The sequence below is a fragment of the Hippichthys cyanospilos genome, chromosome 20 (assembly GCF_059441005.1).
Source record: "Hippichthys cyanospilos isolate Australia breed blue-spotted pipefish chromosome 20, RoL_Hcya_1.0, whole genome shotgun sequence".
In the NCBI taxonomy this organism is placed as follows: Eukaryota; Metazoa; Chordata; class Actinopteri; order Syngnathiformes; family Syngnathidae; genus Hippichthys; species Hippichthys cyanospilos.
The window spans coordinates 7,157,787-7,182,365 of record NC_142388.1 but is presented as its reverse complement, the minus strand read 5'-3'; the positions used below and the strand labels follow the sequence as shown (position 1 = coordinate 7,182,365).

Here is a 24,579-nt window from a genome sequence, read left to right as displayed (position 1 = left end):
AACTATAAACAATTGTTTGCAGTCACACAGCAGATTTTGTTTATGAGCGTAGCAACAGCTGCCTTGTTATTTGGAAGACCCTGCATGATGCATTCAGCGCATCTGCTCTGTCTTTCTTGCAGGAAAAAAAAACAGAACGTCTTGCATATAACCCATGATGGGATGAACTATCGTGAGACTGGAACTCATTTAAGTTTTCACTCTCTTGTCAGATATAGTTTGTCTTTAGCTTCATTTTTTTTTGAGGGGGGGGAGGGGTGGGCTAACTGAAGCACTTTTCAAGGCCAAGTATGCTTTTCAGAAGAAGACTGACTTAATAACATTACAAGATGTCGTATATCAATACAGTGGTACCTCGGTACTCGACCATAATCCGTTCTGAGGTGGTGGTCGAACACCGATTTGTTCGAACACCGAAACCAATTTTCCCTTAAGAAATAATGGAAAGTATGTGTGCACAAGTAAATGTGCACAAGCAGTACATGATAAAGATAAAGATAAATAAAGCATTATAAACCATTTTGTATAATTTACTTACGTTTTGGAGAGTGGTTGATGGCATACAGGAATGGATGTGGAGAGGACGGGAGGGAGTTACTCCTTCCATGATGACGCTAGCTAACTGCGACGCGAGGTACACCGCGTTCATATTTTGCTATAATTTCCTTCTTCGGTTCAATAGTGGTCCTCATTGTTTTCCTCTTTGCCTTCCCCTTATCACTGTCTTTCGTCGGACCCATTATTAAGGTCTAGAGCAACACGAAAAAGTATAAAACCGGGAAGAAATACTCGAACAAACGTCTTACTCCGCTGGCGGTCTGAGTTGAACTGGCGCTTACCCGCTGGCCGAGAAGGGCCGAGGAGCGCGTTCGGGTCGGCTCGGCTAGTCGAGAACCGAAAATCTGTTCGAGGTCCGATGCATTATCTACTTGAATTTTTTGGTCGAGCACCGATTTGGTCGAGTATAGAGGCGGTCGAGTACCGAGGTACCACTGTATATGTATATCAATAGGAGAGACTGGAAACAAATAAGACAACCCGAGTCAAGACTTTTCTTTAAGAAAGGTGTAGGATTTTGATGGGTGTGCTTTACTAAATTAAAAGAATCGACTTTTCTAAGCAGGTGTGGTTTACAAACGTAGAGAAAAAGAAACGGTCTTCATGCAAATAGTACTTAAATGTCTGTGACCCCTTATTACCGAGCAAAAGTAAGTTATATCTTCTTGAGACCCAGGTCATCGATTTCTGTCCACTGTAGTGGACATTTTTTTTTTTTAGTTTATCTTTTGAGCTTCTCGATGAAGTGCGTTAGTGCGCTCAGTGGAGGTTATCTTCATGTTGTTGGGTGGGTTGAAATTCCCTTTGCTGTCTTGCTGAGGGAGACAAAAAAAGTGCGGATTTTGCTGCTTAATTCCTACTCCACAAAGGCAGCAGAATGCTCTGTTTTGAATAGCGGGGGCGTATAGAACATATAAGTCAACACTGCCGTATTACGCCTCTACTTTGCTGCAGTCGAAATAGTTTCTTTGCTCCCATCAAGTTCTGTCTCGCAAATGACTTCTAGACCCCTGCGTTGTCATCCAAACAGATCCTCTCTCGCCTTCATTTAGAACCTTTAGGGCCGTTTTCATCGTTTGAATCAATAGTCGGATCAATTTGATGGCAGGCGTCTGTGATGGGCTTTGACTCCAAGTCATTATAGTCGCACCAATGGGAGTTGATGGTTCACGGCCTTAACCTCCCCTCCAGAGTGTAAATAGAGAGGAATAGGCATGCCAAAATAAACAAAAACACAATCAATAGAAATGAGCTCTTTGCTTGCGCGAGTCACTTTCTTCAAACATTCAGATACCGCATCCCAAATGGAAACAGTGCAAGCAGTCACACTTGAATGAATCCGATGTGAATCACTTTCCAGGGTGCTCCGTTACCTTGTTTGCTCACCTCTCTCGCTCACGTCGCAGCCAGTCGACTTTATTGATGCGTTCAGTGTATTTTTTTATGGTCGGCGCACTGACAGCGGGTGTCAAAAAAAAAAAAAAAGCCGCTTGGCCTTGACTCTCTGTCAACACTTTGACTGTTGCTTGTTCATACAGGATGAAGGGGCGGTGAATGCAAACGCAGGTACAGGTGGGAATTGATGTTAGGAGCACGGAAGGACTTCAGTCGGTTTATAAAAAGCGGATGCTTTGGTTTTGTGTGGGGCGACGCTGGAGTGTTCCTTTTAAAATCAAAAAGGCCCATGCTTGGTACAATGGCGCAAAATTCGCGCACACCCAATGCACTCGAAGCATAAGACAGGCAACTGGAAGTGTTTGACATACAGAAAAATGGGTTTTCATATTTAGTTTGAAGTTTACATGATCAGGATTTTGGAGCCAATCACAGAAAATGAAAAAATACATATTAAAAAAAAACAAAAACAACAACACATGATACCCAGTAACAAATCTGATGAGATGATGGACCAAAAAAGTTTGTTACAGCCTGGCCCACAAATATATAACATTTCTATATACTGTAATTGAAATACATTACAAGAAAAATAATGCAATTTAACACTAAATATTTCCTCAAATGTTAATTTACCAATAGTTAAATATTGTGGTGAAAAAAAACATTTATCTGCAATTATGTGTATTTGAAAATATTCAAAAAGAATCTTGGCTTTCTACCAATGGCAGCATGGCAGAATGTCCCTAGTGTCAACAAGATTATCTTCTCTATTTATTTCACAGATCTGATCAATGAAGTCGCTAAATCATGACAGCCGATGACTGGTTTTGCGTAAAAATGCCCAAATCTTCCGCTCCTATCCTGCTAACCAGATATCTGTAAAATCTAGTCTCAATTTTGGTTTATATCAGGTTTTGAAAATGGAGTTTGTAAAAGTGAAAATCCTTTTGAACTGGTATTGCAGACCCAAGGGCATCAACCTTTTCTTCATTTTTTTTTTTTTTTTAATCCCGACGAACACAATGCATTTATTTTAGATTTAGAAAAACATATGTAGTCATATCTCTAGCCGTATTTTATACAGGAACTTCTGAAGTTCATGTTGCATAGTACATACAACTCATACAAGACTTAACAAAATCAAGGGGATTAAAATGAATTAATCTTATACTTTCAAATAGTTTGCCAATAAGTTGCTTCAATTAATTTGCTCTTGATTTGAAAAGAAAAGCATAGATTTCCTGAACCCCACAGAAACTCTTACAAAGAACTTTAGCATTCTCCCAAATGAGAACCACTGCTATAGATTGTGTTAAATTTTGTACGACGAGCTACGGGACGCCACCAGTAACATCCAATATCAGGACTGACAGTTTGATTAACTAAAGTAAACTAAAATTATTGTATTTTTTCCGAGTGTAATTTCTAAGCGTACTTGCGCCCTGAGTGTGTGTGTGTCAGTGCGTGCTGTTTTTGCGGCGCAGATGCTGACTCACGCCCAGCCAGTAATAATAATCACAGCCAAACAATGCGGGCCGAGCAAACATGTTATTGCTCATCCGGGTTTTTCTGGCGCCGTAATTTCTTTGTTGTCAACACAGTGGCCTTGTCCAGAGAGCAAACTGTTTAATTCCTAATTAATCCCACAGATAATCACAGTCTAAAACGGATTAGCATATTGTTTTGTGGGAAAACAATAACGCAGACGTTCTCTGGGCTCTAATGAGACGCGGTGCAAATTTTGGCCCAAATTACAAAGGGGAGCGTGCATGAAAAAGAAAGGGCTGCGGCGACACAATCAAAAGCGGATCGTTTTAAAAATTGAAAGAGGCAGCGTGGGGGTGCATAGTTCACCGGGTACCGTTAGTATTTTGCGAGACGTCGGATCTCATCTGTAAATAAATACACCTGCAGCAGAGAAGCTTGCCCCGAGGAGTACCACCTGTTTTCTTTTATTATTTAGCCCGCAGGGATGATTGGAAATAATGGGGTGCTCGTCAATTAACGCAATTTCTCTCATCAGTCTCACGCTTGGACCAATGTAACTGACAGCAATATGTCCATTATTGAGTATGCATGAGTACGATTAAGTCAAATCACACTTTGGACTGATATTGTACACAATGAGAATGAGAATGGTCAACTTTTTTTTTTCTTTTTAACTACCTAATAAACAAGGCCAGCTGAGAAAAAGGTAATATTAGTTAAACTGTATGTCCCAAATGCCTTATTGTCATAACAATTTATTGTATTTTAATTACATTGCATTAACCAGTCATTCTATACAATATTACTTCTTATTCTTCATATATATCATTGATATACATTTTAAAAATGAATACAATATTTGATACATTTTAACTTGCTTATTATTGAGGATAAATCCAAACTAAATTGATATCACAGATTTTACTGGATTTTTGGTGATCTACGGGACAGGTTCAATGTTTCTATATTTGTTTTGACAGTGAAGTGACAAAACCAGGCGTGGGTCTGGGATATTAGTTTTGAGTTAACAAAAACGAGAAGTCCATCAAATATAAGGTATGGGAAGATGAAAAGATGATCACGATTTTCATTGTAAAAACCTTTCCCCCAATAATGCAATTACAGTTGATCAATTTTTTAAAATGTAACAAATGTAGGAAATACATGTTTGTAGGGTAGTTGTGTTGTGTTATGATTTAACCATAAAACATCTTTGCACAGTCCATTTGGGAAAACACGCAATCTCTTCCCAATCCAAAATCATGAAAGTGGCGAATCGAAGTCTTCATCTGACAGCGACAATAACATGAATACATTAAACAGAAGTGATTCGCTAATATATGCGCATACGCATGCTAAGGCTAAGACATTTCAAACCCTAGTCAAAGGTCGACATTAATGCAGAACAGATGCAAGATTAGTGGTTGCGAGAATGCCATGTTAGGCTCAAAGCGGCGCAGAAGGGGCAGGAAAATGTTACGGCTATGAGATGTGAGTCTACAGTGAGGTGGAATTATTTCATTTTAGTTCAATCTTCAGTGGTAAATGATAGTCCCTGCAGAATCGTTAAATCGGTGTCATTGGATGTTTGGCTTTCACTTTGGCTTCAGAAAAAAGTAACTTTTGGGGGTATGTTTTCTTTTTGTGTGTTTGTGTGTGTGTGTACCATCAAAAGAGAAAGTAGTGTTTACTCAAGTAATCTGGAAAAAACAATAACGGGAGTGTAATTGTATGTTTACATTCTGCAGCATGTCAAAGTTCAACGGCATTTCAACTAAGTTGTCACACTAGCAGAAGCGTACCGAAAATGACTGAAAAATGATCAAAATACTGCACAATCGATTTTTCTAATTCATAACATCAATTCTGGACTACTTTTGTATTGAATTTAGATCAAAGTATATTGATTCTTGTGTGAAGTTTTTATTTTTTATTTTGGCACACCTATTGGATAGGATAAAGGATTTCAAAAAGATCTGTATATGATAGCCTTAATTAACTGTAATTACCAAAATATAACACACTTTTTTCCCCCAAAAACAAGGACAAAAGTATGGTGCTTCCTATAAACAGTAATTTAAAAATGAATTTGAAACATTTTTTATTTGAGTCGTCGTCAGTTGGGTGTTAGCAGCCAGTGCCTGTTGCAGCGAACAGCAGCTCATGTTCGCTGAGGTTGTTACGGCATCATTTTTAAGAGAAGAAACGAGCAGACTGAACCACCGTCCGAGTGTATCTTTGTTCACACGCTGGAATATTACTAAAACGGAGAGGATCATATAAAGGTTATGATGTCACCATCTGATTCAATTAAGAGTAACACAGGTTAGAGAACACGGAACGGTGTTCCATTTGATTTATTAATTGTGGTATTTTGGCATATGCACACAATAGTAAACTTGGCGAAACACAGATGGTGCACAACTTATGGCAAAAAGAACTCGAGCTGCATCGCGAGGAAAAGAAAAAACTGCTTCAAGCGCATTCAACGTTACGCTGCCTAGCGTTCACTGACCTCTCACAGCGTGGGAAATCTGAAACACTTAACCCACAACAAATACAGTATATAACTTACAGATAATAACACAAGAAAATATAAAGAAATGACAAATTCACATTGTTTTGACATAGTTTTTCCATGGTCCCCAAACTGTTAGTGCGTCCTATACACGCTAACATAGAAAATAGCAGAATTTGACCGTAAAATTAAGGGTGCGTCTTATATTTGGGGAATGACTGTTTTCTGTTGATTCTGAGCAAAGTGACGATACACAATAGCTCCACGTTTCCTTGTTGATAGAGGCCCCACACACGAAGGCGCAATGTGACATGAATAACAATTGTCAAAATATCGATCTCGGATGAGTACACAGGACACCTGATATTTCTCAGCATAGTACGTTAATATTCATCTGCCACATGACGCCTACCCGCACATCAACTCCATCCTGATCCTACACTAATCGATTTGTATTGAACGAGACGTAGTTTCAGATAAAACAAGCCATGCTACAAAGTATTTCTTCAAACTTGATATGGAAACAGACGAGTGTGTGTGTGTGCCGTATCTTGACTCGGAACAAAAGAAAACAGCCACAGAGGTAAAAGCAATCCAGATAAGAATAGATTTCCTTGAATCCAGCGCGGCGCCCATTAAGATATAGACCTCAGGCAATCAATCAGCATAACAATGTTTCTGGCTCTGACTTTATTGATCTGGGCCCCACAATGTCGCTCATTCATCCTTCATTCATGCATTCTTTTTAAAGAGGTATTTTTTGAAACCTTTTTTTATCCGTCCCCGTCGCATGTCTTTGAGCGCGAAGAAAATTTTGGGTAATTTTTTTTTTCGCAGCCCGTGTGTTAAAATGTCTGTATGCGAGCTGTTGAGCTGGGAACTAAGTACTAAAGCTTTCACAATTAAAAGAAGGCTCATTGCTTTAGGGATTAAGGATGGAGAAAATCAACACTGATCAAATTCTGGTCATGCGTCTCCATTAGAGACACTTTAACATCTTAAGCAACTACAAAGCTCCAATATTTGGAGCACTTAACTCTCATTTGATCCATGAGAGAGCTTGCAAAGTGTTAATATTTCATAGGGTTGCACATTGTTGGACTGGTGGAAAAGTCTTTTATGGAAGCGAGTGATCAATATCTATCAAGGAAAAACAGTAACAATGTTAGACTGGCGATATGTTGATGTAATTTAGAGTTGAGACATAAATGTCAGCGGGATATTATCTGTTATTTCTTCACGTTGAAAAATGGATCTCCGGAGTTTATATCTGTTAATGGCAGCGTATGAATTCAATGCTCGTCCGCAAAAATGGCGGATTAAGTCGTAAAGCAGTTTTATATATGTACTGTACTCTTAAGTAATGCAATCTTATTCTTGGGGAAATGCTGGGGACATAATATGAGTAATGGGTAAAATAATGAGCTCATCCGTCATCAGCCCAATGAAAATTGATGTTCTTGATTTCTGAAGCTATCAATGTCCAGTCCGGAGTATGATCCTCCTGACTAAGTTAACATTTGTTAAAAACATCACAAATACTATACTGTATATACCGTGTCAAGGTTCCATTTGTTGATTGTAGTTGAATTTTGTAGCTTTCAAAAAGTAAAAATGAAAATAGATTTTCTGCGCGTCAGTGAGCGAGCTATTTTGTACTTTGAGCTAACTAAAGTGTTCTTATACTCTATGGGCATAGGTTAAAACTGGTTTTACAGTAGTAGGGTTCTACTTCTGGTTTTGAGTTCCATTGATGTCCGTTTGATAGTGTTGGGAGAATTTTCAGGAGCAAATGATTTTGATTTAGGAGCTCCTATGACAAGTGGTGTGCATTTGAGTAAACAAAGTTTAACCATTGTGGCATTATCTTACAAATTACGTAAATTCCTTCGATTTTTTTTATGACATCATAAAATCATCAATGGGAAAAAACACACTAGGGAGCAGAAATTTCCAACAGATGATTAAAACGTAAACATTCAAAATGCAACAATTCTGACATTTCTATGTGATTGCAGCTGAATGTGCAAGATTTGGTGTACATAAATGATCATTGTCCAAATTTTGGACCATATGAAACCAATCTGATTGCAATTTTTGAGATTCATTTTAATAGCATTTATTCCATTGATTTCCCTGCGATTTTTGCAACATTCCATTGAGCGGTGGTCAAACTATATCAGCGAACAGAAAATTCTTTGACTTGTGTTTTACCTCAAGACAGTAGGTGGCAGTAGAGACCAGTTAATAGCTATGTCTTAGTGGCATCATCATTTCACAGGCTAAAAAGACAGACCATACCATTTTCAATTTTTCGTTCATACATTTAACCTGCATTTAATACGATGAAGCAGATGAAGCAAGTGTAATAGCTAACTGTGTTAGCATCTCATGCTAACTGCTTGCTTGTTTGCCTAATGCACTAAGATACTTTTGGGCATTCTTTATCAAGGATTAGTTTGAAAGTGTTTTTGGCTCTTTATGCCAGGATGACAAATACGATTTAAATAAAATGTTATAAAAATATCATGATGGTTGCCAGCTCCACGGAATAAGTTTGTTTTGAAAGTCAACAAAACAAGCCCAGGGATTGTGGTCGAACTTCAAGGCACCCCTCTAGTACAATAAATATTGAAATAGTGAGTCTTAAAGTACTCTTTATGCCCCAAACTTCCACGTTTGTATAAATAACTAACAACGCATTAATATTCACAAGGACGGCCGTCCTCATTATGTCTCTATGCATAATTGTGCCTCTCGAGACTCTTTCATCTCGTATCCATTTTTTAATTGAGGCAAAAACATTCAAGACATCCCAGAATGCCACTTTCGGAAAACCTGCAAGGAAATAATGGATTATTGGTGCAACCATCCAGCTCCCCACGGCTGACGTTTTTAGAGGTTTTCTCATGCTTTTCCTCTCGAAACCGGAGGCCGCCATCGCTTTGATTCTCCAGGAACTTTGAAGTGGCAAATCATGACGTAACTGATCTTTCTATCTGTTCTTTGACCTAACCCTCTTGACCTCTTCCCTTCTAACTGCTTCTAACGTGGTCGTCTTCCTCCATCGTCATCTCAAGCCCATTCGAAATAATAGCTTTAATGAAAGTGGTCGGCCTGATTCGCTTTGAGTCTTATAGGTGGATTTGTAATCAAATAAAAGAGAAAAAAATAAGAAATATTCTTCTCCGCGATAAGATCAACTCACAATCTTGTCTCGCCAGATTTTCGCTAGCGCGTGCTGAATAGATCAACGATCGAGAAATATCTCATGAGAAGAGCAACGGTGGATACGGTACATCGCAAGATTTAATATGGGAGAGAAATAATAAATCTGTCGTTAAAATACATACAATATTCACAATAACAATATGACATACATCTACGTTTAAAATGCTGAATTTCCTATTCACTCAATGAGCAGTTATTTCCAGTACGGCAAACATGCTTCTTTGATATGGTAATAAGCGGTAGTAATATTCATGATCTTTGCTGTTATTTGATCATTTATTTTATAGCCTGACTAGTGGCAGCAGATGTACACATTAAGCCCTGCAGCTCAGGGAAAAATGGCTGCAGTGAGCTGTTGACAGAAATTGAGCTCTCACTCCTGCAGGGAGGTCTGAGGCTGCATGTTCACAAATGACTTGGTGTCACACTCTGAATTAATGTGCGAAAAATGAAAAAGGGCACCCAAGTGCAAGCATATTGAGAAAACTACGGGGGTGTCCTCATTGTGACCACAAATGCTGCAACTGTGCAGGTAATCCAGTTAATTGCTAATAGCCGTTTGCGACCAGCTCTGACAAAAAAGCGCTTGGGTTATTCGTATATTTTAGTTCTCTACCTAATTTCCCTTAAAATGATGTATAATACAAGGACGTAGCTCTAAAGTTGAAGAAGTGACAGCACACTCTCCACTTTTGAGGGAAAACACATTTCAAGTTTTGGCATATTCATCTTTCAAAGTTCCAAACCAACCTGTACCTTAGGAAAAAGATATTGATCTCTCTTTCCTGCCTTTTTTTTCCTGTCCTTGGCCTTTTTTGTCTGTGGCCCCTAGTTGCATGTTTGACACTGGAACATCTCCCAAGACGTTTTCAGCTCATTTAAAGCAAATGTCAGTTATTCTTAACTCTGCTTGGTTGCTTTGCAGCACACGTTCACGCTTTCTATTCTACATAAGCAAGCGCTGTTAAAATGAATCACTTCATCCCAAGTGATGCATCTCGGAGAAATGCATTAGAGGAGGTTGATTTGAAAGACAAATCCCACTTCAGTAGCCCTTTATCTGGCTTGGAACCATATTTGGTAACTGGCGTGGGTGTTCAAAAGCAACCTTGCACACCTACTATCAGACGGTAAAATAGCAATCATTTGAGGAATATAAAACAAAGATTTCACATATTAAACTGCATTAAAACGCATGAAATTATACTATAATATAATATAATATAATATAATATAATATAATATAATAATATAATAATAATATATATAATATAATATAATATAATATAATATAATAATAATAATATAATATATATAATATAATAATATAATAATATAATATATATAATATAATATAATATAAGGGTTTAGACCTGAGCGATATGCTTGTTTTAACATTCATACTAATGCTATTTTACCAGACAATCCAATAAATGGCTTTGTGCAAAACCGCAGTGAGTTGCTACAGCAAAATGTTGCCTTTTAATTCGTATTCGACACCCCCTACTTGTAACTAAACGACCCCCATCTTGTAATCCGATGACTTTTCCGCTCAATATTTTCACCGTTTATCGTCCCGCTACCTGCTAGTGTGTATCTATTTTGTACAATCAAGTTAGCGTCAGAACACAATTTAAGTCTATCAGTGCAAAGTAATTATGGTCGACTGCGGGTGTGCTACACGCGCGGCGGACTGATTATATATATAATCAATCCAGGGTCGTTACAGTAAACAAGCAGTCCGCGAAGACTTGTGACTGAGGTCAGTTATCAGTCAGTTGGCGCTCGGCCGACGATGAAATGACTCGCAAATGTGAATACGTATCATACAACATTTAATTAACGTGTAACCCACTGAAAATGATATGTGCGTGCGGAACAGTTGATAGGATCATTTCTCATTGCACTTGCATTGTAATAAACTGTACAGTACTATCATTTCAAGATAACCTGTTATGGATTTATTATGTTGTAGTTCTTAATAGGAAAACACAGCAGTAAATTTATCAAATGGAAGTGGACTAGTCTTGAGAAACAAAGGTGCCGTCAAATGCGTTTATTGCTTTTTATTTTTAAACGGCATTTTTGGACGTCTCAATAAGGCCAATATGTTTAAAAAACAAATTCAGCCCATTTCAACACGTTTGACATGAAATGTCAATGCTTTTTTTTTTTAAGTTAGGCTTTTAACGTAATTGTGGCCTTCATTTATCGAAAAGTAATGGCATGTATTCTCTTTCTTAACCTTTCACATGCTTCAGTTCAAGTAATTGGCAGGTTGGGACTTTTATTTTTGGGGAAGCAACAGAAAACCTCTTTCTTCTGCCGTCACATTTAGTCGGTCACAAAGCTGGCGGGATTCAAAAGTGGCTCTTAAAAGCTTTAAAATTTCACACACTAACTCACACACAAAATCAATGCTGTAATTGGTTGCTTTATACCTCAGGTTTTATTACGGCCTTCCAAGGGCCACACTAAATTCATGAAAAAAAAAAGACGATAATCTCTCATTCTTATGAAAATTTGTGGGCTATATGGTTTGGGGGCTTTTATAACAGTTCCTTGGACGTTTTTTGTTTTAGATTATTGTCATCCGCATCAAAAACTCTGATAGGCTATGCTGGGTCCTCTAACCTCGGGGGTCTCAAACTTTTTGTTTGTCAGGGACCCCTTTTAGAAAGCAAATTTTGCAAGGTCCCCCCCCATTGCAAATGTTTGCGGAAACGAAACAAAGCAAACAAAAAAATAAAAATCATTCTCGCTAAACATAAGTGCTCTTTTTATTCAGCAGCATATTGGATTTGACAACAAGTATATTTGTGACTTTTCAGCAACACTGAAGTCTAGAAAATTGCAAATCGCACTGCTCGTAACACACCGGGTCAATTTCCTCCCAAAAGGTTGCGGCAAATCATTCTGATATAAAAAAAATGCTGCTTCATCACCACATTAGCAAGCAATTGTAGACAAAATGCATTTTGACAGAGTAAAAAAAAAATACTTTTTATAAATACATCATTGTATCGTTGTTTTAAGCGTGTCAGAAATCCTGTACAAGCGAAACTAGCAGCAATCGCGATTGAAGAAGGCAGTTGGGGGTTGCCATGGTAACAGCAGATGTTTTCCACCTTGAAGTACTGTGTAAGTGACTCCAGCAGTTTAATTGCCTTGTGTGTATGCTGACGTTATGTTGCTCATCATTTCCAACTTCCCATATAGCATCTTTGTATTTTAGGGTCAAAGCGCTCCAATTAACCTGCAGGACCCAACCGTAACTTGTATGGCTCGGTGATATATCACGCTTCACTGTATTTCACATTGAATTTGACATTTGCTTCCTAATTAAGGCCGCTAGCTAACCACTGAGATGGAATATTTTCCTCCTGTTTTGCTTTCGGATAATAGTCTTGTTTTCCATTTTGCAAAGTTGTCGACCGTGATCTAATGTCATCAAAATGGCATGTTGAGCATAAAAGTATGCAAAGCTAATAATATACTGCATGGTAAAACTTCCCATTTGATTTAGATTTTTTTTTTAAATTACTATACAATGACTGTTTGTTTCCGAGTGGTTTGAAAGCTCAAGCTCGATGTAACTACTCTGTAGGCCTACTCTTGTTTTTTTTTTTTTTTTGGTGTGCCGTTTATTGAGCCCAACGGTCTCTGTTGTGACATTATTTGCATCACGGTGGCCTTTTAGGAGCCTTGAGAAATGAATGCAGGGCTCTCGCTGCTCCACTTGATCAACCTGACATCTTTAAAGATCACTGTGCAGCTACAACTAAAGGCCAAAGGACCAGCAAGTCTTGGCAGCACCGATCATTAGCACATTTAGCGTCTAATACGAGTGCTGGATCATACACTGTGCATAGACACCCTCTATTTTGCTTTCATTGACTTGTTTGTGACAACTATCTATCCATTTTTGTATGGACGCGCTCTCATTAGAGCTATGGTTGAACTGGAGCCCAGCTGACAAAAAAAACCATGCCGGTCGATACGACATCTCCCATACCGAATATTCATGCTGTGAAATTGATTCTTAAATCAAAGTAAAGATATTTTTGAAATGCCGGTTATTCAAGCGGTAATGTATAGTGTATCATTAACAGCAACGCAGCAGAACGTAACTATTGATGGTGTCTAAATGATATGCGGTTTGTTAGAATTTCTTTTTCTTCCACTTGAGAGGTTCTTAAGCTAGTGGTTCTGTTTGTTGTTGATTTTCCCGAAGCACTGATTGGCCCAGATCGAATGTATGACCCAAATGCACAAGGGGAAAGTCCATGCTTTAATTTTCTATAGCCGCTTATCCTCACTGGGGTCACAGGCTTGCTGGTGCCTATCCCAGTTGTCTACAATCAGGGACATCCTGAACTGGTTGTCAGCCAATTGCAGGGCACACAAGGGCGAACGCCATTCACGCACTCGATCACACATAAGGACAATTTAGAGTGACGCAAGTTGCATACATGTTAGTCTAAAACTGAAAAAAATCATCAAAGTGCCAGAAATTAAAAATCCTTATTTTATTGCAATTACACTTCACATGGTTATTACAAAGCCTTTTGCTTGATGCCCCCGCAGGGAGGCTCACCCTACTATGTGAGGACTGGTTAAAAATTATTATTTCTTCATGTTCTTTAGGCATTTTTGGTCATTTTTCAGTTTACCACCTATTCATCCATTCATCATCTATAGCCGCTTATCCTCACATTTTTCACTCAATGTATTTCTGGGCAGCTTTTCTCCCTCTTTATGTTAATCACACTGCTTCCCTCTAAGTAGACCTTAGAGTGAAGCATTGTGTTTTGGTTATTCTTCAGAAGGCGCACAACTACATTGTTTATATTGTAAAATAACCCCAAATGCAATCTGCAATATACAGTAGAGGGGGAAGAATCACAATATAACCCAGTTTACTGTATATGATAGTACATATATCCTTTATGTGACTTAAACATACATCATGTGTCCATATGTCCATGCATTTCCCTTATGTACAATGCTCAGAAGGATAAATAATTGATGGCGAGAATGGACGTGTAAAAATCTCTCACTCAGCTCTGTTCAATATTGCATCCTTTTCCTGCCTGACATACATTTTACATTTGACATTCAAGACATGTTCTCTTCTTGGTCATTTTACTCTTACCTGCTAGTGACCAAGTCTCGCAGTTTCCTTTTTTTTTTAATCCGAGTTCTACATCATCAATCCAACCCTTCAGTTATTTTGATACAAGTTATGCTGTCAAAAATAACATGATACAGCAACAAATGTAAATTTTGTGCACATCCAGTGTTGAAGTAACTAGAGGTGTGTTAATCTCCCATCAGGCAGACTGGCGGAAATAAAATGGTGTCCTACTATCTGTCTCCGCGCCGCAGTGAAAAGAAATGACGTTCCGAAGCGAACGTTTTCCTTGACTGCTCAAGCCCGATTCACGAATCGGGCCTCGTCTTCTACATTAGGAATTCCTCAGCATCGCTCGTCTCATCAGCTGCGACACCTCCGTTTTATTTGATGGCCAACACACGGAAGGAGCATGTGGAAGTCATTGGCAGGGGCCTTTGTCATCGCAAAACGTGAGCGCCTCCAGTGACATTTAACAGTTGATCTCAGCAGGTAATTCGACCGAAACGTTTTGGTCACACGGATTGCCGTGTTGAACTGAAACATAAGAACTTTCGAAACTGACAAGCAGCCCAATCCAAATGTGACCCAACGGCCATGTTGTTGCTGCATGACGGTTATTAAATCACCGTATAACATGTTAATGAGCGGCGGTGGGCTCGTCTAAAGTGTCTCTCAACGGCAGCTGTTTCAAATGTCTACTTTTGGCCAAGAGCCTCCTCCCTCGCCCATTTGCGGCGTGTTTTCACCCTCTCTCTTTTCCAAAGTGCGCTCTTGTATGAGCCGCTGCCAGAGGGCCGTCATAAATTGCTTGAAAGTCCTGGCAGCTCTACCACCTGCACAATGGCAATACCAATGGTTGTTCTTCAGGGTCTGACGGGGCGGGGCGGGGAAATGGTTACGGCTTTGAGATGGGGCACCAATAAATAGGGCTGTCCTAGAGCCCGGTAGATAAAGAGTGCTGCAGGACTAATGTGCGGCTTCTCCATCTATCAGGCAGAAGGTCCCGGGGGGCCGTCGACGCAATCGATGGCGCTCCAGGATGGCGGGCAGATATACGAGGTCGTTGCCGTTGTTCTACCTTGAATACCAACTGCAATAATTGAATTGCCTCTCAGTTCATTTGTTTCGCCCCCCAGAACGATGGAGCTGTCTATTACTCGGCGCCCCGCTTCCATCTGCCAAGACCATGCTTGTATACAAAATGCAAATACAGATTTCACCGCGGGACTATTTTGAAGCGTTCCAGTATTTCATACTTGTTTATCCAAGCTAATGGTCTGTCGCACAAATAGGCGCCATTAGCCTACGATTTGTGTGGGCAATATCAATGAAGCTGCCAAACCTGCTGAGGCAGCCATTCTTGTGACGTATTTCTTGTGAATTCAATTGGCATACTATTTTAGATTCATGGCCCCAACCCTACGGTACAAGCTAACGTGCAATGTTTAAGTAAAAGGATGGCGAGTATTGATGGCGCGACCCCTCATGGGAAACCTATCGATCGATAAATACCTGCATGTCTTTTAATGTATTGACGTTTAAATCTGATGTGATTTAAGAGCTTGAAGTCTCTGTTGGACAGTTTATCACGATGGTCTTATAAATCAATTGACAAATCCTGGCTGTCGCGGAAGCTTGATAGCATGATGTATTTGTTGGAGAAATAAACCAATATAATTTTCAGGGTCGATTCTATTAGTCCTCGATGAGGCCGATAATATTTGGACTCTAATTCAAAAAGAGAAGTAAAACTTATTGCCGTCAAAATTGCGGGAAAGAAACTACAAATTTTAATTCTTAGAGGGGCGTGGTTACAAATGTGTTTTTTTTCAGCCCGTAAATACTCAAGCTTTGCCTTTGTGTGCATAAAAAGCTCTGACCGTCACAACAACTTACAGTAAGATTCAAATGCTGCCTTCGAGGAAGGTGGGAACTCTGATTCATCCCACTCAGATGCAACCTTAAAACGTTCAAAGTAAACAAAAACAACAAAACGACGACTGATCTTTTTTTAGTGTAAAGTTGAGATTCTTTTCCCCCCATCAGCGTCGCAACTTTTCCTAGTCAGACATCAGAAAATTCTGACTAACCACCTTCCTCAAAAGCAGCATATGAGTAAAAATCAGAGACGTGACAAATGAAAAGGCTCAGAAGAGCTCTTTGCTTGAAAACCCCCAACCGCCAGCTTCGCTCTTACTCAAGAGGTGAGAGAAGCAGAAATATATCTGCCTAATAATTTACATCAGCTCGAGATGTGCTGAATACTGTAACTATCAAGGAACGAACATTCCATCAAGGTTCTAGTTACGCGTAAGGCCTGAAGATGTCGTTTAGCAAGAAAATTGTAACCTCTTGGTCGCTCCTTCAAGAGGCACCATTTGTGCAATTTCAACATTTTGGAGCGTTTTTAAAATGCTCGTACCTCACCAAAAAACACCCCTGAAGTACATTTTCTTCTATTTCCCCATATCAGAACATTCCTGCTCATTGCTGCGCTCTCAACACCAGCCCCACCCAATCAAAGAGAACAACTAGGTCCTCCATTTTTTTGCCCCTGTATCACCCATGCAGGGTAATCACATGCAGACAACGGTGCACTAGGACATCATGAAAGGGGCGGAGCCAAACGATAGACATGCTTGCAAAAATGTTCAGTGGGTTCCAGATGTCACAAGCATAGCTCAGAAAGTAAAATGAAAACAAGTAAATCCCATAACTCTCGATTGTTTGATAAGCTTATTTTTCTTTCAAACTACAAAGGTAAAAAGAGTTACCAGGATCAGCAATGAACTCAAAATCTAAATCAATAGTTTTGTGAGGTTTATACAGTTTTCAAATATATTTTCCAGCCATCATTTTGTTTGTTTTTAAAGCCTGATGCTGATATTTGCCAAAATGTCGAATTTTGGCATATCGGCCGATAATTGGTGTATCCCTTTTTTGTCGATACCAGGATGCAAAAGCGAATTTCAAAGTTTCTTATAAGTGCCGTAAACACGGTATTCATTGAATTTGTATCATTTTTGCCTTTGAATGATGCAGTTAAACATCATCAGAACATGCACGCCAAAGAAAGTCATTTTATTTTTCTCGCAAATATGACATTTCTTACTAATTCTAATACTAGCATCAACAATCACGGCAAAATATCAGCAGGATGCAGTCTTCCAGTTCAGTAACAAATCGCTTGTTTGCTTGTGGCCTTTAACACATGACGCCTGGTCAACAAAGGTCAAACAGTAAATGAACAAACACATCAATTCTTTTTAGTTTGCTTTGTTCCACTTAAATCTGTTGGGCATGAAGTGGAATCAATTCTTTGTGTCAAGTGTTGCACTTGATAGCGTTGTAAATGAAGCTTGCGATCTCTTCTCTAATTGGACCATAGAGGATGTTAACACTTTGCTTTTGTTGCGTAATCTGCTAGGCAGAGCACACTCGTGGACACGCTGACCTTTAAATCGGTTGTTTTCAAAAGCAGAAGCGATATAAATAAACGGAAGTGTACTGTATAAAGTTACCCACTCATCCGCCTTTGCTGACAAATGATTGACAACGAATTTTTCATTTGTAGAATTTAATACGGCGTGTCCTCCACGCACAATTATTTCAGTAGTGATGCTACTTTGTGTAACAAAAGAAAAAATTGTTAGCAGGATTAATAATAGTCCAATTTATAAAATAAATGATTATTTAGCGGACTAAAATAATGCTAACTCCAGCCATTAGCGGCTAATTCAGAAGCCAATTTTCTGGATCATTGTGATTACATTTCTTGTTTAATGCATCATTATCCTTTTTTTCTGTTAAAATATCCAACTGCATTAGAACGCACCATGTGTTTTTTCCTCACGTTAGCATCTAACGGAGATTCATGCCATTTCATAACTGTGTAACTGACGAGCCGTTTCTTAGCGATGGAATATGACTGTTTAACCCTTGTGGCATTATGTTACAAATGATGGAAATTCTTTTTTTTTATAGCATAAAAGAATCACGAAAAAAAACACGAGTAAGATGAAATTTCCAACAGATGATTAAAACATGTAAAATTTCAAACTGCAACGATTCAGATATTTCTGTGTGAGTACAGCTGTACGTGCAAGATTTTGTGTACAAAAAAATAATCATAGTCCAAATGTTGGACCATATGAAACCATTAGAATTACAATTTTGGAGATGCATTTTAATAGAATTATGGCATTGATTTTCCTGCGATTTTTCCAACATTCCGTTGAGCGGCAGTCAAACTGTCAGCAAAGAGAAAATTCTTTTGACTTGTATTTCACCTCAAGACAGTAGGTGGCAGTAGAGACCAGTTAATGGCTATGTCTTAAGTACTAAGATAGACCGTACCATTTTTCAATATTTGTGGGTGTTATCAAATTTAACCTACATATGCATGGATAGAACTGATGCTACGGAACAATTTGAGTGGTTGAAGGAAAAAATATTCATAAATAACTAATTATTATGCCTTTAAAAGCATTTACAAAATCAGGAAAGAAATGCAATGTGTATAGTGTGCACAAGGGTTAATAATGGTGGTGTTGGTTGCTGTATAATGTGATGGCAATTATTCGAGAGGAAGGACTTGCAAAGATGAGTCAAGCAAATCGTCACGCAAAAACAAGAAGAGGCAAAGTAGAAACTAGAATAAATATGCTGAAAACAGAGGGAAGACAAAACAAAAAAGAACGAGAGGCAGACGGGCTAACCGCGTCTTGATTTCGCTGTTGAAATGTTACTTAGAAAATTGCCTTGAAACGAAATCGAGATTCCACGACAATCGGCCCCCGAATGGATTATTTCCCTATTTATTTGAAAATCCAATTAAACGGGGGGTCGACGGACGCCTCGGAACGATTGCGTCGGACCGCCGGGTTTCCACTCTATTTGCCCGTCTGAAAGTGAGACTTGAGGAAGCTGTGCGAGAAGCGAGGATGTCACATTAGCCGGGATAATTATAACAAATGAAGCTGGAAAGATTCATCCGGGGTGTTCGTTTCATTAAGGGAACACGCTTTCAAAACGTTATTCGATTTCTCGGTAATGACACGCGTTGCCGCGGGCGGGACGGATGGCTCCACTTCAGCGAGTGGCGGGGAGCAAATAATCAGCCTCCCGCCGCGATGATTACTCACTTTCTGCCAGGTATGGATGTCTTTGCCGCACAAGGTCAGCCATGTTGGCTGTGCCCCTCGCCGGCGGCGGCCATGAAAACTTGTCTCAATCGATTATCGCCCAGGGAATGTTTGCCCTGGATTCATATCCTCGCTCTCGTCGGCTGCTCTGCCAGACAGCCATCCGCAACTTTATGTGAGCTTTATGGCCCATTTCTGCATATTTGAGGTTTCGTAATCTATGTACTTGCTTGAGGAAACGTTATGGAAATCAAAATGTTTATATAATTGTTATATTCGGCAGGGTCCGATGCAACTGAACCACTTGAGCTAGCCAAATACGGAATTGCAGCGGACCCTCTGACAAACTTATACTTTAGGGACACTGGTATATGTCTGAACTTGCAATGTTTTTTAGGGTTGCGACTGACTGAATTAATTTAATAATTGATCAATCTGTTGAATATTTATCCCTTTATAAGTCGTCTTTTTTCTTTCAAATTGAAATTGCAAAACCAACGATTCATGAATTAGTTATCGGTTTGTTCCGTAACACGCTAGAAAATCTGCGAAAATTGTTGGTCATTGTTATCCAAAGTAATATTCAATTTTGCAAATGTTTCATATTGATTCAACACAACAATAGTCACAATAGTCTGCTTTCATAGTTCATAAGATTATTTGCACAGTTGCTCCTCGGTTTTTTTTCTCTCCGGCAAGATGCATTATCTCTTATTACTTGGATATAAAAGTTTTCAAAACTAGTAAAATGGCTAATTTTAATATTGAATAATGTGGTTGGCAAATTTACTCATTACACAAATAATAAAATGGTGTCAAGTGCAAACCCTTCAAATTCATATTTTACTTTTTCAGCAAGAAAAAGCTTTGTGTATAATTACTTTTTAGAAAATTCCCTTTTTTCATGTCCAAAAACCTTTAAACGTACATTTTTGCCACTTGCTGCTGACCGAAAATGGCAGCATATGTGCTCTGAATTCTCGTTTCTGGGATAACTTATTTGATTGCCAAAATGTACAGCGCACAGAATTTTGATAGAAATTAGCATACAATACGGCACCTGTACCGCCTAACGAAAAAGACAGGCCTGTGATTGGACACCAACATTTCTTGACATGCCGGTAATAGGACGTCTGGCAAAGTCGGCTGCCGGCGGCCTGCCGTGGAGTTAGAATTCATCTAGTGTCAGAAGGTAAGGTATTATATAGCTGCGCGATGGGAAATGATGGAATGATGGATGGGCAAGGCCATTGTGGAAAATAGCCTGCTTTAAATATACACAACCAGTATGACTTGTCCTCGGGTGTGGAGCACAATTTGTGTTATATAGCTTTTCAACTGAAGAAATTTGGGAAATTTACTAAATCCAGTGACAACATTTAATACAGGTACAATAAATCTTGGAATAACATTTAAAATAGATCAGCTCATGCAGTGGTTATGAAACGGTGGGGTGGGGTGGGGGGTGAGCTATGATGAAAATGATGAACACTTGTTTTGTGGCTGAGTCTTTCTCCCGTGCTGCCAGAAAGGTCCGTGTAAAATAGGTCGCCAAAAAATGTTTCCGGTGTAAGTTTGAGGCAGATATTTTAATCAAACTGTTTCTAAAGATGATTACCCGTCTTGGTTGATTTTTTTTTTTTTTTTTTTTTTTTTTTTTTTTTTATAACCCAGCTGTATCATGCATCCTCGAAAGTGGAAAATAATTCATTTTAGATTCCTTTTTAGCCAAAGAAACTATGCCCAAATCAAGTTTGATCTTGTTGGATTTCACTTTGCATTGTATACATGGGTGCATTAATTAAGGGTCCATTTGAAGTTGCTGAAAGTACCCACTGTTGAATTCCAAAGGGTGAAACGAACCATTTGAAGAAAAAACACTAATAAATGGTTTAATTCCGCATAGCAACAGATAAGTGTGCCGTCATTTGACATGGCTAGTGACGGGAATCCTAAGATTATTATTCCTCGTTGCTACGCCTGACTGAAATATACATTTTCATAAAGCAGATTCTGTAATGAATCATGCAGATTGTTTCTTGTGACTGATGGGAGTGAATTTTAGAAAATAAACCAGAAAGGGCATACATCTCAGTCAGTGTAAACGCTGCTTATTCTTTTCTAAGTGTTGTTTGCCCCCACACATTTTATGATGGCAGTTCATCTTTTCATTCGCTGGGTAGAAAAAAACGGAGCAATTTGTTTTCCAGACATAAACTTATTTGGCGGTCAGGAAGTTGTGACCAGTCTCATCAATTTTTGCCGGACCACCTCGCCTCGCTTGTCAGGCAGAGCCGCACTGGCAGTCAAGTGTGCACAAGCCATCCTGTTGTCATTACACTTCCATTAAGCGTCACGTCCCCCCGCTGCCAGACGCACTGGCCCGAAACCAGTAAGACTCATCGGCATGGCGACTGGCAGCCGGGCCTGTTTTCTGACCTTCACACATCAAACCTGGACTTGCTGCAGGAAGGCCGGTTACCAGCTCTGCTGTGAGTCATTACACCCACTCTGGATGAATGGCATTTTATTTGGCCTGTGTGTGTGTGTGTGTGTGTGTGTGTGTGTGTGTGTGTGTCACACACGCTCTCTCTTGGATACACACGATTTACGGAAAGTATCTGAAATCACACATTTTTATTATAGTCTTTTATGCTTGCTTATTTCCTGTTTTCATTTATGGTAAGAATCGAGGCTACAGCCACTTTCTTCCGCCTCCAGAACACTCATCACAAATTTTGGTCTGTGAAGTATTTGCCATCTGCAAAACAACATTTGAATCAGCTTGTTTTATTTTTTTAATGTGATCAATAGGAACAAAAACTTTATCAGCGTGCCAAGTCATTTATTATCTATCATGCCAGCCTATATGGAGCACTGCTAGCTAGCTGCTAATTTCTACTAAATGTAGTATGAATCTTTCTTGTCGCATGGGCCACCGCATGGCATTGTTCAGCAATCGTTTTCATTCTAAGTTTGCGGTTTTAAACACGGGCTAGCCGAGGAGTTGAGCCGGGGACGTCGCGCACCCTAACCGGGGAACGTACCACAAGTCAGGCGCGATATTCATCCCGAGGTTGATGTTTTAAAAATGGGGTTGAGCCCGGAATCTCTCGCTGTGTAAACGAGGATCATACAACTAGAGTCAAGCAACAAGCCACGCGCAAGCCAAGTACGGCCCGTTTCTTGTCACATGGCATTGATTTAAATGGATATGAGAAGCTTTCCTGTCAGGTGAAATTCCGAGCATATGGATAATTTTTGGTCTTCAAATGATACATCGATTATCTAAAATGGTAATCGATTAATCAGGCTTTCAATTTTTTGCTGATAAATCATTGGAATTATATTGCATTTCTATAGATTTTTATGAGGGTTACTGCAATGAATTTTCCGCAAGAATACAGTATGGGTTTAAAATATGATATTGTTTCGACAAGCTTGATGGGTTGCCTGACGAAAAAAAATGTACTCGTATGTCATGGGTGAAATATGTCACTAGCTCAATTTCACATCCACTGTCGGGCACTTTTCCTCATTACGGTTGCGGGGATGCTGGAGCTTGTCGAATATTTGGGCACATATAGACAAACAAGCACTCGTTCTCACATTGACACCTATGGGCAATTTATAGTCTTCAACTTAGAATCTTCGCTGAGCCGAGCCGGAGCGCAGAAAAAAGCCACTTGCGCGCAGGTAGAATATCAAAGCGAAACTTTTGAAAAATGGAGAGTTCTTGGATTCAGGCTGTCATTCGGACTTTCTAATCAAGGTGCAATTGCCACTTTAGACACGGAGGAGCTCGCAATCAGTTTCTCAGTACTTGACTGTGTGGGAGCCAAAGTAGGTGACGCAAAATCAGCAGTAGAGGAGGATGTTCCAATCAGTTAAACTAGTAAGGTATTGCTTACTTTGCATTCTCGGAAAATGAATCCAGCATTGCAAGGATTTCAAGCTACATTAAAAGTCCTTGTTTTTAAACCTTGCGACCATCTCAGACTTTTCCAATCTCCCACTTGACCTCCTAGTGACAAGCTTGAGGACAGAGGTTAAAAAAAAAGGAAACGTAACAATGAATGAAAAAAAAAAACCGCAATATGCTGAGTTAGCTGATTTTGTAAAAGTGCGGGTCAAGGTGCATGTAAGTAAGATTGTCTTTTGAAGAATTTGAAGCGAGGTGGACTATGTTCCACCAGCTGTTCTCAAAGGGGGATTTTGGTAGCTCTGGGGGTACTTGAAAACACTTCAGGAGGTACACGAGAGTCCGACGTGGTTTCTGCAGGCATCGGCAATTCTGATTTACAGAGGCGGGCAGTTTCGTCGGCCGTAGGTGTCCCGCGTTCCCTTCCGTCATCGTCGCTCCGCCATTTTGCCAAGCCAAAAACCGTATGAAATAAACCTCTATCGGACTAATAAACAATAAAAATAATTCAACCTCTGAAAACAGTACTCTCTACAGCTTAGTAAAAACTAAACTTTAAACTTCACTTTTATCATTCGTAGATGTGCTCAAAATAAATGCCCGATAAATCACACATCATACTGCGTAACGTGTGTTCCCTTCCACTAGGGAGCAGTACTGTGCAATCCAACCATCCATTTTAACCACTTAAAAAAACATAATAGGTAATTGTTGCATTAAAGACAGTTCACATTTGACTGTGTCGTCTGTCACACACACCACAAGTAAAAAGCAAGGTTTTGCTAAGCTGAATTTACTAGATAATGCCTCTTTAGTGGGAATTTACAAACTTCTATCTTGTATATCCTGGCCAAGAGCCAATCAGAGTAAGTGTTACTTTGCGACGTGCCCATTGGTGAATGGAAATTTCATCAAATAATGTTTTGCTCAACTATGTACAAGCGATTTATTCATTCAAATTATATTTTTAGAAAGAAACTAAATTCATCTCTTAATTCTCTATTCTAAACATTGCTTTTTACGTTAGGTCTGTGCAATGAATGGAAATTCATTGTTTCTTTTCACGTTTGTTTTTTGAGTTCCCGCATTAATCCATTCCTCTTTGAAAAAGTCACACAAACAGGTGGCCTTCAGGTTGCCTCGCAATGTTAGTGATTCTATTCTGTGATTCTTTTCTGTCAAG

The 24,579-nt window shown here is 39.3% G+C and overlaps 1 protein-coding gene across 2 annotated transcripts in view; it reads left to right on the top strand.

Moving 5' to 3' along the window:
- The window catches only part of rgs6 (regulator of G protein signaling 6), a 50,960-nt gene that overhangs the window by 10,947 nt on the left and 15,434 nt on the right, over nt 1-24,579 (top strand). Inside the window, exon 1 of one of the 2 annotated variants that reach the window (XM_088403115.1) lies at nt 19,466-19,484. The exons of the other annotated variant lie outside the window; for it this stretch is intronic. The gene's annotated coding sequence lies outside the window, so the exon portion shown is untranslated. Of the gene's footprint in view, nt 1-19,465; nt 19,485-24,579 lie in introns of those variants that run through there. 2 annotated transcript variants of the gene reach the window in all.